Source organism: Haematobia irritans, chromosome 5 (assembly GCF_050003625.1).
Source record: "Haematobia irritans isolate KBUSLIRL chromosome 5, ASM5000362v1, whole genome shotgun sequence".
Taxonomy (NCBI): Eukaryota; Metazoa; Arthropoda; class Insecta; order Diptera; family Muscidae; genus Haematobia; species Haematobia irritans.
Window position 1 is genome coordinate 19,847,279 of NC_134401.1, and position 19,866 is coordinate 19,867,144.

The 19,866-nt window shown below is 28.3% G+C and overlaps 1 protein-coding gene across 4 annotated transcripts in view; it reads right to left on the bottom strand.

Moving 5' to 3' along the window:
* pdm3 (POU-domain protein pdm3) overlaps nt 1-19,866 on the bottom strand; it is a 437,278-nt gene that overhangs the window by 341,620 nt on the left and 75,792 nt on the right. The gene's annotated exons all lie outside the window — the stretch shown is intronic.

Genomic DNA, 19,866 nt, shown 5'->3' on the forward strand with positions numbered 1-19,866 from the left:
TTGTCAAAATTTTATTTCTATAGAAACTTGCTCAAAGTTTTGTTTCCATAGACAAAGTTCTGAAACTTGTATTTCTAAAGAAAATATTCTGAAAATTTTATTTTTATAGAAAATTTTATTTCTATACAAAATTTTCTGAAAATGTTATTTCTATATAAAATTTTCTGAAAATTTTATTTTTATAGAAAATTTTCTGAAAATTTTAATTCTATAGAAAATATCTGAATTTTTTTATATAAAATTTATATAAAAAAATAAAAAATTTTATATTTTCCGAGAATTTAATTTCTATATAAAATTTTCTGAAAAGTTTATTTGTATAGAAAATTTTCGGAAAATTAAATTTCTATATAAAATTTTCTGAAAAGTTTGTTTTTATAGAACATTTTCTTAAAATTTTATTTCTATACAAAATTTTCTGAAAAAATTTTTTCTTTAGTAAATTTTCTGAAAAAATTTTTTCTTTAGTAAATTTTCTGAAAAAAATTTTTCTTTAGTAAATTTTCTGAAAATTTTATTTTTATATAAAATTTTCTTAAAATTTTATTTCTATAGAAAATTTTCTGAATTTTTTTATAAAATTTATATAAAAAAATAAAAAAAAATTATATTTTCAGAAAATTTAATTTCTATATAAAATTTTCTGAAAAGTTTATTTATATAGAAAATTTTCTGAAAATTTAATTTCTATAGAAAATTTTCGGAAAATTTTATTTCTATAGAAAATTTTCTATATATTCTATACAAATTTTTTTTCTATACAAAATTTTCTGAAAATTTTATTTCTATAGAAAATGTTCTGGAAATTTTATTTTTATAGAAAATTTTCTGAAAATTTTATTTCTATAGAAAATTTTCTGAAAATTTTATTTCTATTGAAAATTTTCTAAAAATTTTTTTTCTACAGAAAAATTTCTTTTCTATAGAAAATTTTCTAAAAAATGTATTTCTATAGAAAATTTTCTGAAAAAAAATTTTCTTTAGTAAATTTTCTGAAAATGTTATTTCTATATAAAATTTTCTGAACGTTTTATTTTTGTAGAAAATTTTCTGAAAGTTTTCTGAAAATTTTATTATTATATAAAATTTTCCGAAAATTTTATTTCTATAGAAAATATTCTGAAAATTTTATTTCTATAGAAAATTGTCTGAAAATTTTATTTCTATAGAAAATTTTCTGAAAATTTTATTTCTATAGAAAATTTTCTGAAAATTTTATTTTTATAGAACATTTCATTTTCATAGAAAATTTGGGGCGAACTTCATAGAATATATTTATACGAGGGTCGGTATGCAATTGTGATGTCATTGATGAAACACGTCATTAAGTAGACATAATTTTTTTTAGAGCTGATTAGCACAATATGTATTTATTAATTTTTCTTATTTAAGTGTTTTTTTTTGTTTTAAATTCTATTTCAACAGAATTTATCTAGGCGGCTTCATTAAGACCCATGTTAACGCATGCGCCTTTTAGTTTTAATTAATACAAAGTATAGGATTTCTTATTATGCCGACTTGTCGAATTCTTTTCATGAATTTGAAATTAAATGAAAAGGCAGTTAAATAACATCCAATGTGCATACATATTTTCTAAGTTTGAGCATTGCGGATCTACATCTGGGAACATTTTATTACTCCCGGAGAAATTAAGACGGCCAGCATTGGCGGTTCTCAGCAAAAACTGGCTGCCGAAAGTTCAAGAAGTATAATTAGGGTTTCGGTAAGTATAAAAGCTACATTGTAATAGGAGTTTATCATGGGTCTGGAAACAAACACATTTTTCCAAATCGATTAATTTGGAAGTCAATTTGAATATATTTTAACTGATTTTAAAATTTTGTTTTTTGTTTTTGACATTTTTTTCATTTTGAATAATAAAATTAAAAGAAATTATATAGCGCTTTACTTGGTTGTACTATTTCTAAGTCACCCTGTGATAGCTTTACATATGCCTTAAAATTTTTCTCGAAATTTCTGCATTTTTATCTGGTTATGAAATTAGACTCCCCAGATTTGGTCATGAAGAACTACCATAGTCACAAGCCAGACCAGACAGGCTTGACAAGAAAGCTATGACCAATCGGGGCACTATGCACTAATCTTTTGCACACACAAAGGGAATATGATCACCCCAAACATTTTTCAATAGCATTATGTTACTTTTTCATGGTGATCATGTAACATTTTTGTCGCAACCATATTATACTCCCGAATATTATGTACCTAATTTTGGTACGCATGTTATGTTTAAAAAAAAAAAAACAATATTTTTGCGACAAATGTGAATGTGAAAAAGTCAAATGTTACTCTTGAAACTTGTTGAGTTTCTCTGAGTGTATAAAGCAAAGCTTGGAATATTTCATTCCGGTGAACAGATTTTTGAAGTCTATTTGATCAATTCTAGTAATTGAAGGACGATATGTTTTTGAGCTTGTAACAATGTTTTTTTTTTCATAATAATAATTTTTTAAATATAATATAAATTAAAATTTTGATTTTTTTATTATTCTCTAGTTTTACCTGTCTTTTTTTGTTTTTTTTTTTGTTATAATCCAAATATTAAGCAAATTCCTGAGTAGGTTGGAATAGTGTCTACGGTATAGTTTTACACAGAAAAATATATTTTTGTAAAGTTTCTAATTTAAAAGTCTAAAATTATGTAAAAGTCAATTTCATCATATGAAATGGGTTGATAGTAGGAACTTAAGGTCGCGCTCGTTTTTTTTTTTAATTTTAAAACTAATTTTTTTGTACTTATTTATTTATTTAGTTATGAATAATATTGCACACAGTCCAATGTAATTAAATTGTAAATAGAATTTAATTTTGTTTTGTTGTTGTTGTTGTTTTTTTAATAATAATTTATCACAAACGGTATAGGAACTATCGTTGCAGTAGTTGAGTTTTGTTAAGTTTAAAGTTACATCTAAGATTTTTGTGGAATTTTCTATATAGGAACTTTTGTTACAAATCCAAGATTTTATTTAAATTACATTGAGGAGGATGAGTTTGTTGATATTTTAAGTTTGGTTTTTTTTTTTTTAGAATCAAATTGAAATGCCAATATATTTTGGAGGATTTTTAAAGTTTTTTTTTTTTGTTTAGATTAGAAAGAGTTTAGTTGATGTTAACTTTTATTGGTTGAATTTTTGAACCGATTGGAATTTTTATTTGGTTGTAAGTTGTGTGTTTTAAGATTTTAAGATTGGCAATTTTTAATTTCATTGATTTTTTTTGGGTTTGGAATTTGCTAAGGATTTTGTTTTTAAGATTAATTAATTTTTTGGTTTCGTTTTGTAGACTTTTTTTATATAGATGACTAGATGGAGTAATTGCTTGTATAAATTTTTAAATTTAATTTTTATTTAACTATAAGTAAATTTAATTTATATTAATTTATTAAACTAATGATATAGGAACTTTGGTTGCAGTATTATTTTTTTTTAAGTTGTAGACTACATGAGTGGAGTTTTATATATTTTTGTATGGATATTAATTCAAAGTCTGTAGTTTATTGTTTCATGTATCGTTGACTAATTCATAGTTTCATATTCACATGTTCATAGTTTCATATTCACATAGATATTTATTTTTTAAGTTTTTTATTATTATATGCAAATGTTTTTTTTTATAAAATATTTTCTTTTCTCACAATATAAATCAAGTGAAGTCAATCTCCTTTTACCCTTTAGAATATTTCAATAATATTTAGTGGTTAATATTTTAGTTTCTCGATTTTGTGGGAATTATCTATATTTATATATAGAAACTTATATTTTGTTTTAATTTAAATTTATATCCATATCTATTTCAAAGTTTCTGTTTATTAGTAATAGTATTTAAATTAAGTTCAACTTTCGATTGAATTTCTAGTTTGCTTTTTGTTCTTGGTTTCTTTTATTTTTTATGTTTCACAATTTCAATAGGTTTGGGAGATTATTTTTTATATATTTTGCGAAATTATTGATAAGTTATGGTATAAACAAGTTACTCTCCTCGCGAAATTTATTTATTTTTTTATATATATATATATTTTTTTTGTTAATTTGAATATTGTTTTGGTATTAGGAACTTCAGTTGCTTAACAGTTTTTTTTTTCGAATTAAATTACATTTTTTTGGTCTGGTAAAAAAATTTTGTAAAAGAGGAGTTTTTGTATCAGATATGGTCTCCTTCAGATAATTGTTTATTTCATTAGATATATTGAAATAAATTATTTTTTGTTTTATTATTTTTTTTTTGTTTTGTTTTGTAAAACCTTTTTATCGATTCATTTAATTAATTGTAATTAACTTTTTTTGTGTATTATATTTGTGTAAAAACATTTCACCAATTTAAATAGGAACTTTAAAGTATCTTAGGCCAATAATATTAATTTCCACTTTATTTGTTTGATACATAACAAAATGGGCCTTTTTAAAAATATAAATTTTATTTTTTTTTTAATTCTCTTTTTAATATTTTTAATTTATCCGAAAATTATTCCACATATAATTCATTTTTCGATTTTATTTATAGCATATTCCCGTTAACACAAATAATAACAAAAAAACTACAACCGGGTTATATTTTATTTATCCCGTAAAAGAATAATCCTCTCCACGCACACCCAGCCACAGCAGTAGACAATGGATTCCTACTACTTACTGCCTGCCTGCCGCCAACATCTGAATAATAAAAAACGCGACACATATTCCAATACGATACAACTCACCCCCTGATTTTCTAATACACATTTTGTGCGTGTGTTTGTGTGTGTTAGTGTGCGTTTGTCTTTCTAGCTCGCAGTCAGTTAGTGAGTGCGTAAATGCCTCTCAATTTCTTAGAGGTGTAAAACCACCCCTCAAAATGTGGGGTTAATTTTCCACGACTGGAGTTTTCCTCAACCTCTTGGTATACGTGTGAGTGAAATTTTCTTCCTGGGACAATGTGATTTTTTCACATCGTTATATATGGAATTTGTGTACATGTTTTTTTTTCATTTGCCTAATTAAAAAGGTTTTGAGATTTTTTTTTGGCTTTTTTACGAAGCTTACATTTTTCACTCAAATATTTTTTGATAATGGGAAAAAGTAGAAATTTTATAATAACATTGTGTTAACAGTTGTGTTTCAGGTGATAGCAATAAGAAAATAAAGGAAATAGAAAAATGTACAATTAATTTTGTTTTCAATGAAATAATCCAAAGAAATAATTTTACCAACGCAAGATCACTGTTGTATGGGAAAATCATTGCATACGCAGTTTCTTTATCAAAACACAGCTGTTTTTACTTTAAGAACTATGTAGAATAGTAAAAGTCCATATTTGAGCTTCAAAACGATATATTTCCATCACAATTAGAAAACTCACCACTACCAAAGAAATTCACCACACCTCAAAATTTTGCTAATTTCAAACGTAAAACAAAATTTAATCTTTTTACAGTGAAAATTACATCAAAATACTAAAATCTAAAATTCACCACACCTTTGAGAAACTCACCACTTCCCCAAAAATGTCCGTATGAAAGTATACAACATAGAAATACACATTTTTGTTAGGTAAAAGACAATCTGAGTACTCCAACCTTTAATAATAATAGAATAACGACATGATCGACGTGGCAGCTATGATCGAAATTACTTTACAGAGGCAAAATATAAAAACTGAGATTGTGTTTGGGTTTCCCATCGAAAATCACTTTATAAAATTGTGTAAATTTGTCAAATGGAGTGTCTAGTTGACTTCTGCTATATTTTTACACATAACTGTGGTTTTGTTTGATGAAACCATCAGAACATTGTTTGCTCATTTACAATAAGTAGACCAGCAAAAAAATCTTTATAGGCAATCAAAGAAGTTTGCATAGCAAAAATATATGTATCTACATTTCTTTTAAAGAAATTGGAAAGATATTAAGACCAACAATTATAGAAAGGGGCATTTGCCTGTAACTGATTCGTATGTTATCTAATGGGTTTGCAGTAAAGATAATAAAAGAATTTCACCTGTGAAATGTTTTTTTTTTTTTTAATTCGAAAGAAATGATTGAGATTTCCCTAATATTTTTATTTTGATTATTCCAGATCCACAGCCATTCATTTCTATCAAAATATTTAAAAATTTGAAAATCTTTCTACACAATATCTTAGAAAATATCTTTTTATTTTCCTTTGCCAAATATTTCTCTACTCTAGTTATAATCTCAATTTCCGCCCTTCCATATTGAAGGGTTAATGAGACTCAATATCGACATTTGTTTGAAAATGAGACGAAAAGTATAAAACGCAAAAAATAACAAAAACTTTAAACTCATTGAAATGTGATCAATATTCAACCCTTTTTTTAAGGAAGAAGGTACAATGTCACGAAAACACCATAGACACACGCAGCATTACCACCACGCATTTTTCTGGGTGTGGAAACCACCCCTCACGTGTGGGATGAATTTTTTTTTTGTTCGCTTGTTTCAAAACGTATTTATTTTTCATTTTCATTGGAAAATTTTTTAATGTATTCAGTGAAAAAAATTTGTGTGTTTGTTGATTATGTTATGCCGCTGGGGTGGTATGAAAATTTTGAGAAATTTTATAAATGGAGACTAAATCAATAAAAATATGGGATTTATATTTTTGAATGAAGTGTATCCCCTAATAGTCTCATTGTCGATTGTTGGGAACTTCAGTTAGCATTTCTGAAAGCTATTTGGAAAACTTGGTACTACTATTGAGTGAAGAAAATTTGTATGCTTGTTGGATAGCTTATGCTGAGGGGTGGTATGAACATTTTGAGAATATTTTGTAAAGGTAGAATAGATCAATAAAAGTAAGGAATTTATATTCTAGAATGAATGAATGGGGCATATAGTCAAATCGCCGATTGTTAGGAACTTCAGATAGCATTTCTAAGAGCTACTTTAAAAAATTGGTTCCACTACCACTAGACCCTTAGATCAACGATATTTGAAACAGGTATTTTGAGTTAATATTACAACTAATATTACAAAATCTAGCTGGGCCAAAAATAATGAAATTCCCCAAATCTCTCCTACAAATGACTTGAGCTGAGCTATATCTGCAAATTTAAAAAGTTAAACCCAATTTTTGAGTAAGGTATTGAAAGCTTTCCTGAGAACCCGATTGAATTGATATCGAATAAGTAAAGCCATTTTTAATATCAGTAGGAATTGGATGTGTCAAAATAGATATTCATATTGGTGTGTGCAAATCTCTAAGAAAGATACACAATTTTTGATAAATATATATATTTTTTTAATTATTATTTGATATCGACTTGTCTGGCTATGAGAAACAATTACTTTCATAAATATTTTAAAGTATAATTAATGAAAATATGATGGGTGTTTCTACATACAATTATGTCCCCAATAATAAAGCCTCCCTCTTTACAAAACAAAAATAAAAGTAGTAGAAATCGAGTTTGATTTTTATTTATATTAATTTCCAAACCACAAAGTTCTAGAGGCAACATAAATATATAACATTAAAACTTAAAAAACAAAAACTCCCAATTGTTATGCCATAGTAATTTAAAATCCTTTCTATTAACCCCTTCATCAACATAAAAGTAAACCTTAATCCCTTTGAAAAACTAGGACACGTTCTTTTACTTTGTAATTAAAAATCGAATTATTTTTGAACATAGATGAAAAAAAGGGTTCATTGTACAAAAGTTTTTCTAATCCACCAAGCTGCCACCAACAAACACCAGGAATAAAAGAAAACACCAATCAGCCATTAGGTATTGCTTTTGGATATAACTTTGTCATGTGGAGATAACACTGAAAAAATTGAATTTAGGGGAATAGAATTTAGGGGTTGAAAAATGAAATAACTCGAAAAACGTTATGGATGATTTTTTTATTTTAACATACATAAATTTTTTAAATTCATCTTACTTGGATTTTTCTTGAATCAATGAATGGATAAATAAAATTTAGACAAAATTCTCTATAGAAATAAAATTTTGCAAAAATTTTCTATAGAAATAAAATTTTGCAAAAAATTTTCTATAAAAATAAAATTTTGTATAGAAATAAATTTTTGACATAAATTTTCCATAGAAATAAAAATTTTGTCAAAATTTTATGTCTATAGAAAAATTTTGTCAAAATTTTATTTCTATATAAAATTTTGTCAAAATTTTTCTATAGACATAAAATTTTGACAAAATTTTTTATACAAATAAAATTTTGACAAAATTTTCTATAGAAATAAAATTTTGATAAAATTCTCTATCAAAATAAAATCAGGAAAAATTCTCTATCAAAATAAAATTTTGCAAAAATTTTCTATAGAAATACAATTTTGCAAAAATTTTCTATAGAAATAAAATTTTGACAAAATTTTCTATAGAAATAAAATTTTGACAAAATTTTCTATAGAAATTAAATTTTGAAAAAAATTTCTATAGAAATAAAATTTTGAAAAAAATTTCTATAGAAATAAATTTTTGACATACATTTTCTATAGAAATTAAATTTTGACAAAGTTTTATATAAAAAAAATAAAATTAAAAAAAAATTCTATAGAAATAAAATTTTGACAGAATTTTCTGTAGAAATAAAATCTTGAGAAAATTTTCTATAGAAATAAAATTTTGACAAAATTTTCTATAGAAATAAAATTTTGACAAAACTTTCTATTGAAATAAAATTTTGACAAAATTTTCTATAGAAAAAAAATTTTGACAAAATTTTCTACAGAAATAAAATTTTGACAAAATTTTCTATAGAAATAAAATTTCCGCAAAATTTTCTATAGAAATAAAATTTTGAAATATTATTATAGAAATAAAATTATGAAAATTTTCTATAGAACTAAAATGTTGAAAGTATTTTCTATAGAAATAAAATTTTGACAAAATTTTCTATAGAAATAAAATTGTGACAAAATTTTCTATAGAAATAAAATTTATAGAAAATTTTCTATGCAAGTAAAATCTTGAGAATATTTTCTATAGAAATAAAATTTTGCAAAAATTTTCTATAGAAATAAAATTTTGCACAAATTTTCTAAAGAAATAAAATTTTGCAAAAATTTTCTATAGAAATAAAATTTTGCAAAAATTGTCTATAGAAATAAAATTTTGCAAAAATTTTCTATAGAAAAAAAATTTTGATAAAATTTTCTATAGAAATAATATTTTGATAAAATTTTCCATAGGAATAAAATTTTGATAAAATTCTATATCAAAATAAAATTTTGCAAAAATTCTCTATAGAAATAATTTTTTTTTTTCTATGGAAAATAGAAATAAAATTTTGCAAAAATTTCCTATAGAAATAAAATTTTGCAAAAATTTTCTATAGAAATAAAATTTTGATAAAATTGTCTATAGAAATAAAATTTTGCAAAAATTTTCTATAGAAATAAAATTTTGATAAAATTTTCTATAGAAATAATATTTTGATAAAATTTTCCATAGAAATAAAATTTTGCAAAAATTCTCTATAGAAATACAATTTTTTTTCTATGGAAAATAGAAATAAAATTTTGCAAAAATTTTCTATAGAAATAAAATTTTGACACAATTTTCTATAGAAATAAAATGTTGATAAAATTTTCTATAGAAGTAAAATTTTGATAAAATTTTCCATTGAAATAAAATTTTGATAAAATTCTATATCAAAATAAAATTTTGCAAAAATTCTCTATAGAAATAAAATTGTGCAAAAATTTTCTATAGAAATAAAATTTTGCAAAAATTTTCTATAGAAATAAAATTTTGACAAAATTTTCATTAGAAATATAATTTTGACAAAATTTTCTATAGAAATAATATTTTGATAAAATTCTCTATCAAAACAAAATTTTGCAAAAATTTTCTATAGAAATAAAATTTTACAAAAATTTTCTATAGAAATAAAATTTTGACAAAATTTTCTATAGAAATAAAAGTTTGACAAAATTTTCTATAGAAATAAAATTTTGACAAAATTTTCTATAGAAATAAAATTTTGACAAAATTTTCTTTAGAAATAAAATTTTGACAAAATTTTCTATAGAAATTAAATTTTGACAAAATTTTCTATAGAAACAAAATTTTGACAAAAATTTTCTATAAAGAAAGAAAAAAATAAAACATTTCTTTCGAAGAAAAAGGTTTTTTTCATACTAACCACAAAATTTGATCAAAAATTTCAAACTATTTTTTTTAAACTTATTGTTGTAAACATTTTCTAAAAATTTGGGTAGACTTTTTTTGGCACGAGCGGCAACTGTGATTCGAATATGATCTAATAACTCTTATTAAATGCATTGCCCACCGGCAATCTGTGAAAATTTTCAAGTTTTGTGACCTCGTTTTATTTCCGAGCCAATTAACACATCCGGTAACAGCGCTCACTTTTGCCCGCAGGATTGTGCCGGGGTCCGGTAATTGGAATAGAATTTCGGTATTTTGGTCCTCCAATACACGCCCAGTCTTGTCTTCTCCCCATGTTCGATCCATCGGTGTGGTAGTAATTTCCCTTTGGAATCTGTTCTGGAGTCCCATTCTCCCAGTACTATGTTAGTGGCGTCAGAACGTGAAATTTCTATATTGAACTTCCTCACCATTGATGCTCACCAAATAATTGAGATCTTTTTATATACGATCCTGAGTGTTCCAAAGAATTGTTATCATAAAACTACGTGGAACCAGGAAATCACTGAGGTCCCATCTCTTCAAATACATAAACTACTTCAATGTGTGCAAAAGGAAAATAACCAAGAATGTGTGTGCTACGGAACGAAAATATGCATATGCAAAAGTGTTTTGTATATGATATATAATGTTTTCCTGAATACATACGCGAATTGTTTTGAAAAAACTACTTACAGATAATAAATTAGCAAAACCACTTCTCTCCAACTATTTAAAGTAAATCTTTGTGTGCAAACATATAGAGTAGATTTATAGTAAATAACCTGTAGATGGACTAGTTCTATCAATAGGTCTTAAGTTATTAAAAACGACAAACATAGGCCTTTATTTTAGCTTTAACTTTTAGCAATCAAGAAAGACCTAATATTTTCTACAAATTCTACTGTGGTATTAGTTCGAAAGCGATATTAATTTTTAATCAAAATGTATTTATTATGTAAATAGCCCTACTCAAAACATATGTTTCTTTAGTTTTTTCATACTACTATCACTTAGCAAAAAAAAATCTAATAATTTTTTTAAGTGTATAAAACCATATATCCTCTAAAGTTGTGTAATAATTTACTTACGCGATTAATTTCATGGAATACAGTGACACAAAAGGACTCACAACGTAAAAAGGGTTATTATTGTAACTCAATATCGAGCACAAATGTAAATGAATTCTAAGACAAAAACAAAAATGTTCAATAATTTACAAACTCACCGATACACGCACACACACCGTTAGCCAGTCAACCCTGTCAGGGTCCTTTTGTGTGTGTTACCGTAGCTGGAAAATCTAAAGAAAATCAACACCAAGAAAACAATAACACCAACAACAACAATTCAACAGTCAAATTCTAGGTGTAAAAAACCACCACTCATTTTTGTGAGGTTGTTGTTTTGTGATGTTGACTGTGAATGATTTTTTTGGGTGGGGAGAGTGAAAGTAATGTGTGTGTGTTTTTTTGGCGTAGTATGTATGGGTGGATATTAGGTCCCTCTAACACAGGATATGTGTATCTAATGTTACAAGTAGACACATTTTCTAAATTCTGCACATGATTTTCTTCCGGATGATACGAATGCCTTCCTTCTAACATATTTGCCAGAGATTAATTTTGTGTGTATTTTTTTTAAATAGTCTACGCATTTTTATTTACAACCCAATCTTTGATGTATCGCACGCGCCAATATTGAGTTTTGATCTGAGTGACAGGATGTCTCCAGCATGGTACAGCCACCCGCGGTTAACATGGTGAGCCCAAATGGCTGTATGATGTATGCAAATATAGTAGGGTTCATAGTGAAAAAAAAAACAACACCAGTAAAGGGGTTTCAAATACATGGAATAATTCAAGAAAATGGGAAATTTTTTTCATATATTAGGATTCTAATATATGGGTACAGGAGGATTCTCTATTCAACCGTCGAACGGAACGGACGTGTTTTTCAATAGCGGATAAACTCATCGTAATAGGTACCTACTACGAATTTCAAGTGTGGTGGGATATTAAGCCACCATGCAGCGAAATTCCAAGTCATCCACTGGGTTGCTAACTTCAGGGCCCAGTGGACGGGTATCGACTGGAGTTATAAATCTGGGCAATGACCAAGAGTTAGGCCCAATTAGTCGACCTGTAGACGGGTCGACAGGTGGCAACACTCTGACAAGTCGAACTTTTTCTAAGCTAACGACATCAAAAGGAGGTAATCCCTCACGAAAGAGATTCAAGGAACGCAGAAATGCTTTGTTTATCCTAAAGAAGTTAGGATCAGTCGACCCAAGCACGCTGTCGGCTAAACAAAGCGATTCCTTAAAATGGGCTCAAGGAATTCTTGAGACTGGAAAAAGGGAACGATCGCCGGATGAGCTGCCATCCTCCAAAAGGGATCAAAGATCGTTTGCCTCAGTTGCTAAAGATAGCCTTGTGATGGCTATCATTAATAAAGGAGCATTGGACGGTATGGTTCCAAAGCAAAAATGGGGGGAAATTGAGAATGCTCTGTCTGTCGTCTACTCACAGGTGCTGGAAAAGTTTCCCGGCCCAGATCCTCGACACCAAGAGGCTGGTTGGTATCAAGGACGATTTAAGCTAGTCGCATTTGAGGACCAGAGGTCTATAGAATGTTTTAAAGCTGCTCTGATACTAATTGGTGAAGTTTGGGAAGGAGCTGCTCTAGAGTTAGTCGAGAAGAAAGACATACCGGCTAGACCTAGAGCACATGCCTGGATACCTGCAAACCCTTCTGACCCTGAATCTATTTTAAATAGACTGAAACGATGCAATCCAGATCTTCCAACAGCTGATTGGAAGGTTGGCCGTTTGGATGAAGTGGATGGACCAAGACGGCATGCAGTGTTTATATTGAACACTCAGTCTTTGCCACATCTGGCAAAGTCCCAGGGCCGTGTATGTTATGGCTTTCATTATATCCAAATGAAGGTGTATAAAAACGATCAGCTAAAGGATTCAGAAATGGACAAGCCTCTGTCTGAATCAGAAGTAAGCGGATCCTCTTGCGAAGTCGAGGGAGATACCAAAGTTGAAGACATGGATAGATACCGTATGCGTGAGGAGGCTTCTATTGCCTCAGAACTCACCAAAGTCGAACCTATGGTTATTGCGAGAGTCACCGATATCTCTGAAGAGGACATTCTTGATGACTCGATTGAAGCGGCTGATGTGACGGTTGTTGAAAATCTCGATGGTCCTACGGATCCTCCAGATAAATCTTCATCATTGTAAGGCTGCATGTGCTGCCTTAAAAGTTCTCCTGATGAAAGGGGACATAGACATAGTTCTTATTCAAGAACCATATGTTTATAGAAACAAAATATGTGAATTAAGTACTCCGGGGTTCAAACTATTGCAGTATACTGGTAATGATGTAATTCGAGCCTGTATAATTGCTAAAAACGAGCTTAACTTGTTTCTGCTTCCTTCAATGTGCAATGCAGACACTGTCGTTGCCAATTTAGAAATAGCCAAATGCAAATATTGGGTATCTTCGGTCTATATGGGACATGACAGGGAGATGCCTCCATGTGCCGTTAAGACCTTAGTTGAGGAGTCACTGAAAACAAAGACGAAACTCATTATGGGATGCGATGCGAATGCGCATCATAGTATATGGGGAAGCAGTGATACTAATGCAAGGGGAGAGTCGCTAATAGAGTTTATTTTGCGTACTAATCTGGTAGTTTGCAACAAGGGAGATGCCCCAACCTTTGTCACTAAAAACAGGCAAGAGGTTTTGGACATCACCTTGGCCTCGCAAGAACTGAATGAAATGATATCTGAGTGGCATGTTTTAAGTGAACACAGCTTCTCAGATCATCGCTACATCAGTTTCAAATTGGATGTTCATATCACCAAGACCATATTTTCGCCAAATGTTAGGAAAGCTGACTGGAATAGGTATAGGGAATCGTTCAATATGATGATACCGGAAATAACAGAGACAAATATGAGAAATGTGCAAGATATCGAACACGCAGTGGAGCGGATTACTAAGGCCTTCAACATCTCACTGAAAGCTGCATGCCCTAGAGGAAAGCCAAGGGGGAAACATCGACCACCATGGTGGTCTACGGAATTAAGTAATATGAGGAAATCCTGCAGGAAGCTCTTTAACAAGGCAAAGTCCACCAGAGCCCCTGAGGACTGGGACGCTTACAAGAGGAATCTGAGAGGATACAAGCGAGAACTGAGAAAGGCTCAGCATAACTCTTGGAATGACTACTGCAGCAGTATTGAGAATACGTCCGAGGCTTCCAGACTACGGAAGGTTCTAGCATCCACCAACTCCGCTCCAGGTTTCATTAAAACATCGGAGGGAAATTGGACAACGTCCAGTGAGGAGACGCTGGAGGTGCTATTGGACACACATTTTCCTGGGAATCAGACGGTTGAACCATGTACTGGCGGTGCCACAGTTGCTCAGCGGTCGTTTCCTGTCGAGGAAATTGTATCAGAAACTAGAATAAGATGGGCGCTAAATAGCTTTGGACCATTCAAATCCCCCGGACCTGATGGAATTACTCCGGCGGAGTTACAAGCTGTAACTGACAAAATTATCCCCTGGTTGTCAGTGATATATAAAGGATGTATCAACTTATCATACATCCCAGGAAAGTGGAGGGAAACAAAAGTCGTTTTCATACCTAAAGCGGGAAAAGCCTCTCACTCGAGGGCGAAGGATTTCCGACCAATCAGCTTATCCTCATTCCTACTTAAGACTCTGGAGAGGATGATAGATATTTATCTTAGAACTAGCATCGATTCAAGGTTGTTCTCGCAAGGACAGCATGCATACTCGAAGGGCAGGTCTACTGAGACCGCACTACATGAACTAGTCAGCTTTATTGAAAGCTCACTATCTGTCAAAGAATACACAATCGTGGCGTTTCTAGACATCGAAGGGGCGTTCAATAATGTCCATCCGAGCTCGATATTAAATGGACTGACAACTCTGAATGTTGATCCATGTATACTCAGGCTGTTAGACGAACTGCTAATGAAGAGACGTATTTCAGCCACACTAGGACAAGCAAACATACAAAGGTATGTGAACAGAGGCACTCCCCAAGGAGGAGTTCTATCACCTCTTCTTTGGAATGTTGCTATAAATAGCCTTCTGGTTACTCTAGAAAAAGAAAGGATAAAAGTGGTGGCATACGCAGATGATGTGGCTCTGGCAGTCAGGGGAAAATTCCCATCCACAATCAGAGATATTATTCAGAGGGCCCTCCGGATGACTGAGAAATGGGCGAAAGACAATGGTCTTGGGGTAAATCCTGCAAAGACAGAATTAGTCATGTACTGCAACGATCGCAAAACTCCCACGGTTAGGCCTATTTGCTTAGGGGGTATTGAAATTCCCTTTGGTGAATGTGCAAAATACCTTGGCGTTATTTTGGACAGGAAGCTGAACTTTAAGCTTAATATTGAAGAAAGGGCGAGAAAGGCAACTGTAGCTTTGTACTCGTGCAAAAAGGCAATAGGAAAAAAGTGGGGACTGAAACCAAAAATTGTGCATTGGCTATACACGGCAGTGGTTAGACCTATAATGCTATATGGTGTTGTAGTCTGGTGGCCGGCACTTCAGAAACCGACTTGTTTAGATAAAGTTCAGCGTATGGCGTGTTTGTGTATTTCAGGCGCATTCAGCAAGACAGGAACAAATTCCCTAAATGTCGTGCTGCATCTATTGCCTTTAGACATTTTGGCCAAACAGTCAGCTGCAACAACGGCTGTGCGGTTGCGCGAACTATCGCTGTGGTCGGAAAAAGGTTACGGTCACAGTTCTGTCCTCAAAATAATGCCAGATGTGCCTAACGTAGTGGATTACACTTTGGCGAGTCCACTTTTCGACAAAAAGTTTGAGACTCTAATCCCCAACAGTGAGGCGTGGTGCACACAGACCCCGGGGAATAAAGAATATATAGATTTCTACACTGATGGCTCCAAATTGGATGGACAAGTGGGTTTCGGAGTATATTCTAATGATCTGGAACTTCGAATAGCGAAAAGATTACCTAATCACTGTAGTGTTTTTCAGGCTGAAATATTAGCAATAAGAGAGGTGGCGAATTGGCTGAGAAGTAATGTTCCAAAAAATGTGGGCATTAATATATACTCAGACAGTCAACCTGCAATAAAATCCTTGGACTCTGTGTTCCTCAACTCGAAAACGGCCATCGACTGCCGCAAATCTCTCAATGAGATGGCTGAGCAGTACAATATTCACCTAATATGGGTGCCTGGCCATAGGAACATACCGGGGAACTGCGAAGCGGATGAGTTGGCAAGGCTAGGGACTACCTTACATATTCCAGGGGAACTAGAATTTGTTGGTATGCCCCTAGCTACCTGCAAGCTCATGCTGCGTGAGAAGGCTGTTATGATGGCAAATGTTCGATGGGAGAATTGCAAGGGTTGTAACGACACCAAGCAAATATGGCCCCATTTCAACTTAAACCGCACACTAGATATGCTAATGTTCTCGAGACGTCAGATATCACTCCTGATATCTGCTATAACGGGTCGCTGCGTGATAGGCGATTTTGCAAAAACTATTGGCGCGAAGTATAATGACTATTGTATGAGCTGTCATGATGCGGAGGAAAAAGAATCAATTAAACACCTCCTGTGTGAGTGTCCTGCATTTTGTGTAAAGCGCAAGCAACTTTTAGGAGCATATAGCTTCAGATTACTGGCGGATCTGGAAAACGTTAACTTAAGCAGTCTGCTACTGTTTTTGGAACAATCTGGTTGGTTCAACAAAGAAAAATAATCAAGAAGGTTCAGCGGTTAAAACTAGAAGTGCCCATATGTAATAGGTACTTTTAGTTAATGTGGTATCACAATGGACTGAATAGTCTAAGTGAGCCTGAATCTTAATCGGGCTGCCACTTTAACCTAACCTAACCTATGGGTACAGTAATCAGGAAATAGATACCAGGGAAATAGAGTTGGCTTTCCCACCAAAATCAGGAGAAAATTTTACCTTTTTTGAAGGAGTTCGGCATTAGCGAAAATGTATTTATTTTAATAAATTAAAATAAAATTTAAATAAGACAGAGTAGTTCACCACTGTAATATCATAATGGACTGAATAGTCTAAGTGAGCCTGAAATATCGGGTTGCCACTATATCTAACGTAACCTACATAAATTAAATTAAAATTAAGTTAAATTCAATTTATTTCATTTAAAATAAATTAAATTAATTTAAAATAAAATACATATAATTAATTTAAATTAATTAATTCAATTTTATTAAATTATTTTTTTTTTAATTTTTTATAAATTAAAAAAGCTATATTAGACTAAGAATTATATTAAATTTTAAGACTTAGTTTAACTAAATTGAACTAAATAAAATTAAATTATATAAGATAACATTAAATGAGAAATTATGTCGCAAAGGTTAAATTATATTAATTTAAACTAAAATAAGGTATTTTTAAAATTCATTAAATTAAAAAATTTAGATAACAATATTAAATAAAGTTAAAAAATAAATAAAAAAATAATTTAAAAATATAACATATAACTAACAGATAACATGCTAAACTAAAATAATTTAAAATAAAATAATGTACTTTCAATTTAATTAAATTATAGTAAATTAATCAAATAAATTATTAACTACATAAAAAATTGAAAAATTTAACTAACAAATAAACAAAAAAATAATTTAAATATATAACATATGATTAAATTATATAGTAAATGCTAAATTAAATTAATTTAAAATAAAATAAGGTATTTCAAATTTAATTAAATTAAACTAAATTAATAAAATAAATTATTAACTACATTAAAAATTATTTAAATTAAAAAATATAGATAAAAAATATAAGATAACGTTAAAAAACAAATAAAAAATAATTTAAAAATGTAACATAACATTAAATTATATATACATTATATATACATTATATATACATTATATATACATTATATATACATTAAAAATTAACTAAATTGAAAAAAAAAAATAATCAAAAATATAAGATAACATTAAGAAATAATTTAAAAATATAACATAACATTTTCAGTTTAATTAAATTAAAGTAAATTAATAAAATAAATTATTAACTACATTAAAAATTATTTAAATTAAAACATATAGATAAAAAATATAAGATAACGTTAAAAAAATAAATAAAAATCAATTTAAATATATAACATAATATTAAATTATATAGTAAATGCTAAAATAAATTAATTTAAAATAAAATAATGTATTTTCAATTTAATTAAATTATAGTAAATTAATCAAATAAATTATTAACCACATTAAAAATTAATCAAATTAAAAAAAAATACATAAAAACCATAGGATAACGTTAATAAATAAATAAAAAATACAACATAGAAAATTCTAAATTAAATTAATTAAAAATAAAGTAATGTATTGTCAATTTAATTAAATTAAAGTAAATTAATCAAAAAAAATATTAACCACATTAAAAATTATTTAAATTAAAAAATATACATAAAAATATAAGATAACGTTAAAAAATAAATAAAAATCAATTAAATATATAACATAACATTAAATTATATAGTAAATGCTAAACTAAATTAATTTGAAATAAAATAATGTATTTTCAATTTAATTAAATTATAGTAAATTAATTAAATAAATTATTAACCACGTTAAAAATGAATTAAATTAAGAAAAAAATAATCAAAAATAAAAAAATAAATTAAAAAATTAATTTAAAAATACAACATAGCATTAAATTATATAGTAAATGCTAAATTAAATTAATTTAAAATAAAATAATGTATTGTCAACTTAATTAAATTATAGTAAATTAATCAAATAAATTATTAACCACATTAAAAATTATTTAAATTAAAAAATATAGATAAAAATATAAGATAACGTTAAAAAATAAATAAAAATCAATTTAAATATATAACATAACATTAAATGATATAGTAAATGCTAAACTAAATGAATTTAAAATAAAATAATGTATTTTCAATTTAATTAAATTTTAGTAAATTAATCAAATAAATTATTAACTACGTTAAAAATTAATTAAAATAAAAAACAAAATAATCAAAAATATAAGATAACGTTAAAAAATAATTAAAAACTATAACATAACATTAATTTATATAGTAAATGCTAAATTACATTAATTTAAAATAAAATAAGGTATTTTCAATTTAATTAAATTTAAGTAAATTAATCAAATAAATTATTAACCCCTTTAAAAATTAATTAAATTAAAAAAAAAATTAAAAAATATAAGATAACGTTAAAAAATACTTAAAAATAATTTTAATATGTAACATAATATTAAATTATACAGTAAATGCTAAATTAAATTTGAATAAGGTATAATCAAATACATTTTTAATTACATTAAAACCTAACTAAAATAATAATATTAATTACAAAAACTAAAAAAAAACAATAATTTAAAAAAAAATTAAGAAAAAAATATAATATACTAGATAAGATAAAATACTATATAAGAAATTACGTGACAAATACGGGAGCCACCGTGGTGCAATAGTTAGCATGCCCGCCTTGCATACACAAGGACGTGGGTACGATTCCTGCTTCGACCGAATACCAAAAAGTTTTTCAGCGGTGGATTATCACACCTCAGTAATGCTGGTGATATTTCTGAGGGTTTCAAAGCTTCTCTAAGTGGTTTCACTGCAATGTGGAACGCCGTTCGGACTCGGCTATAAAA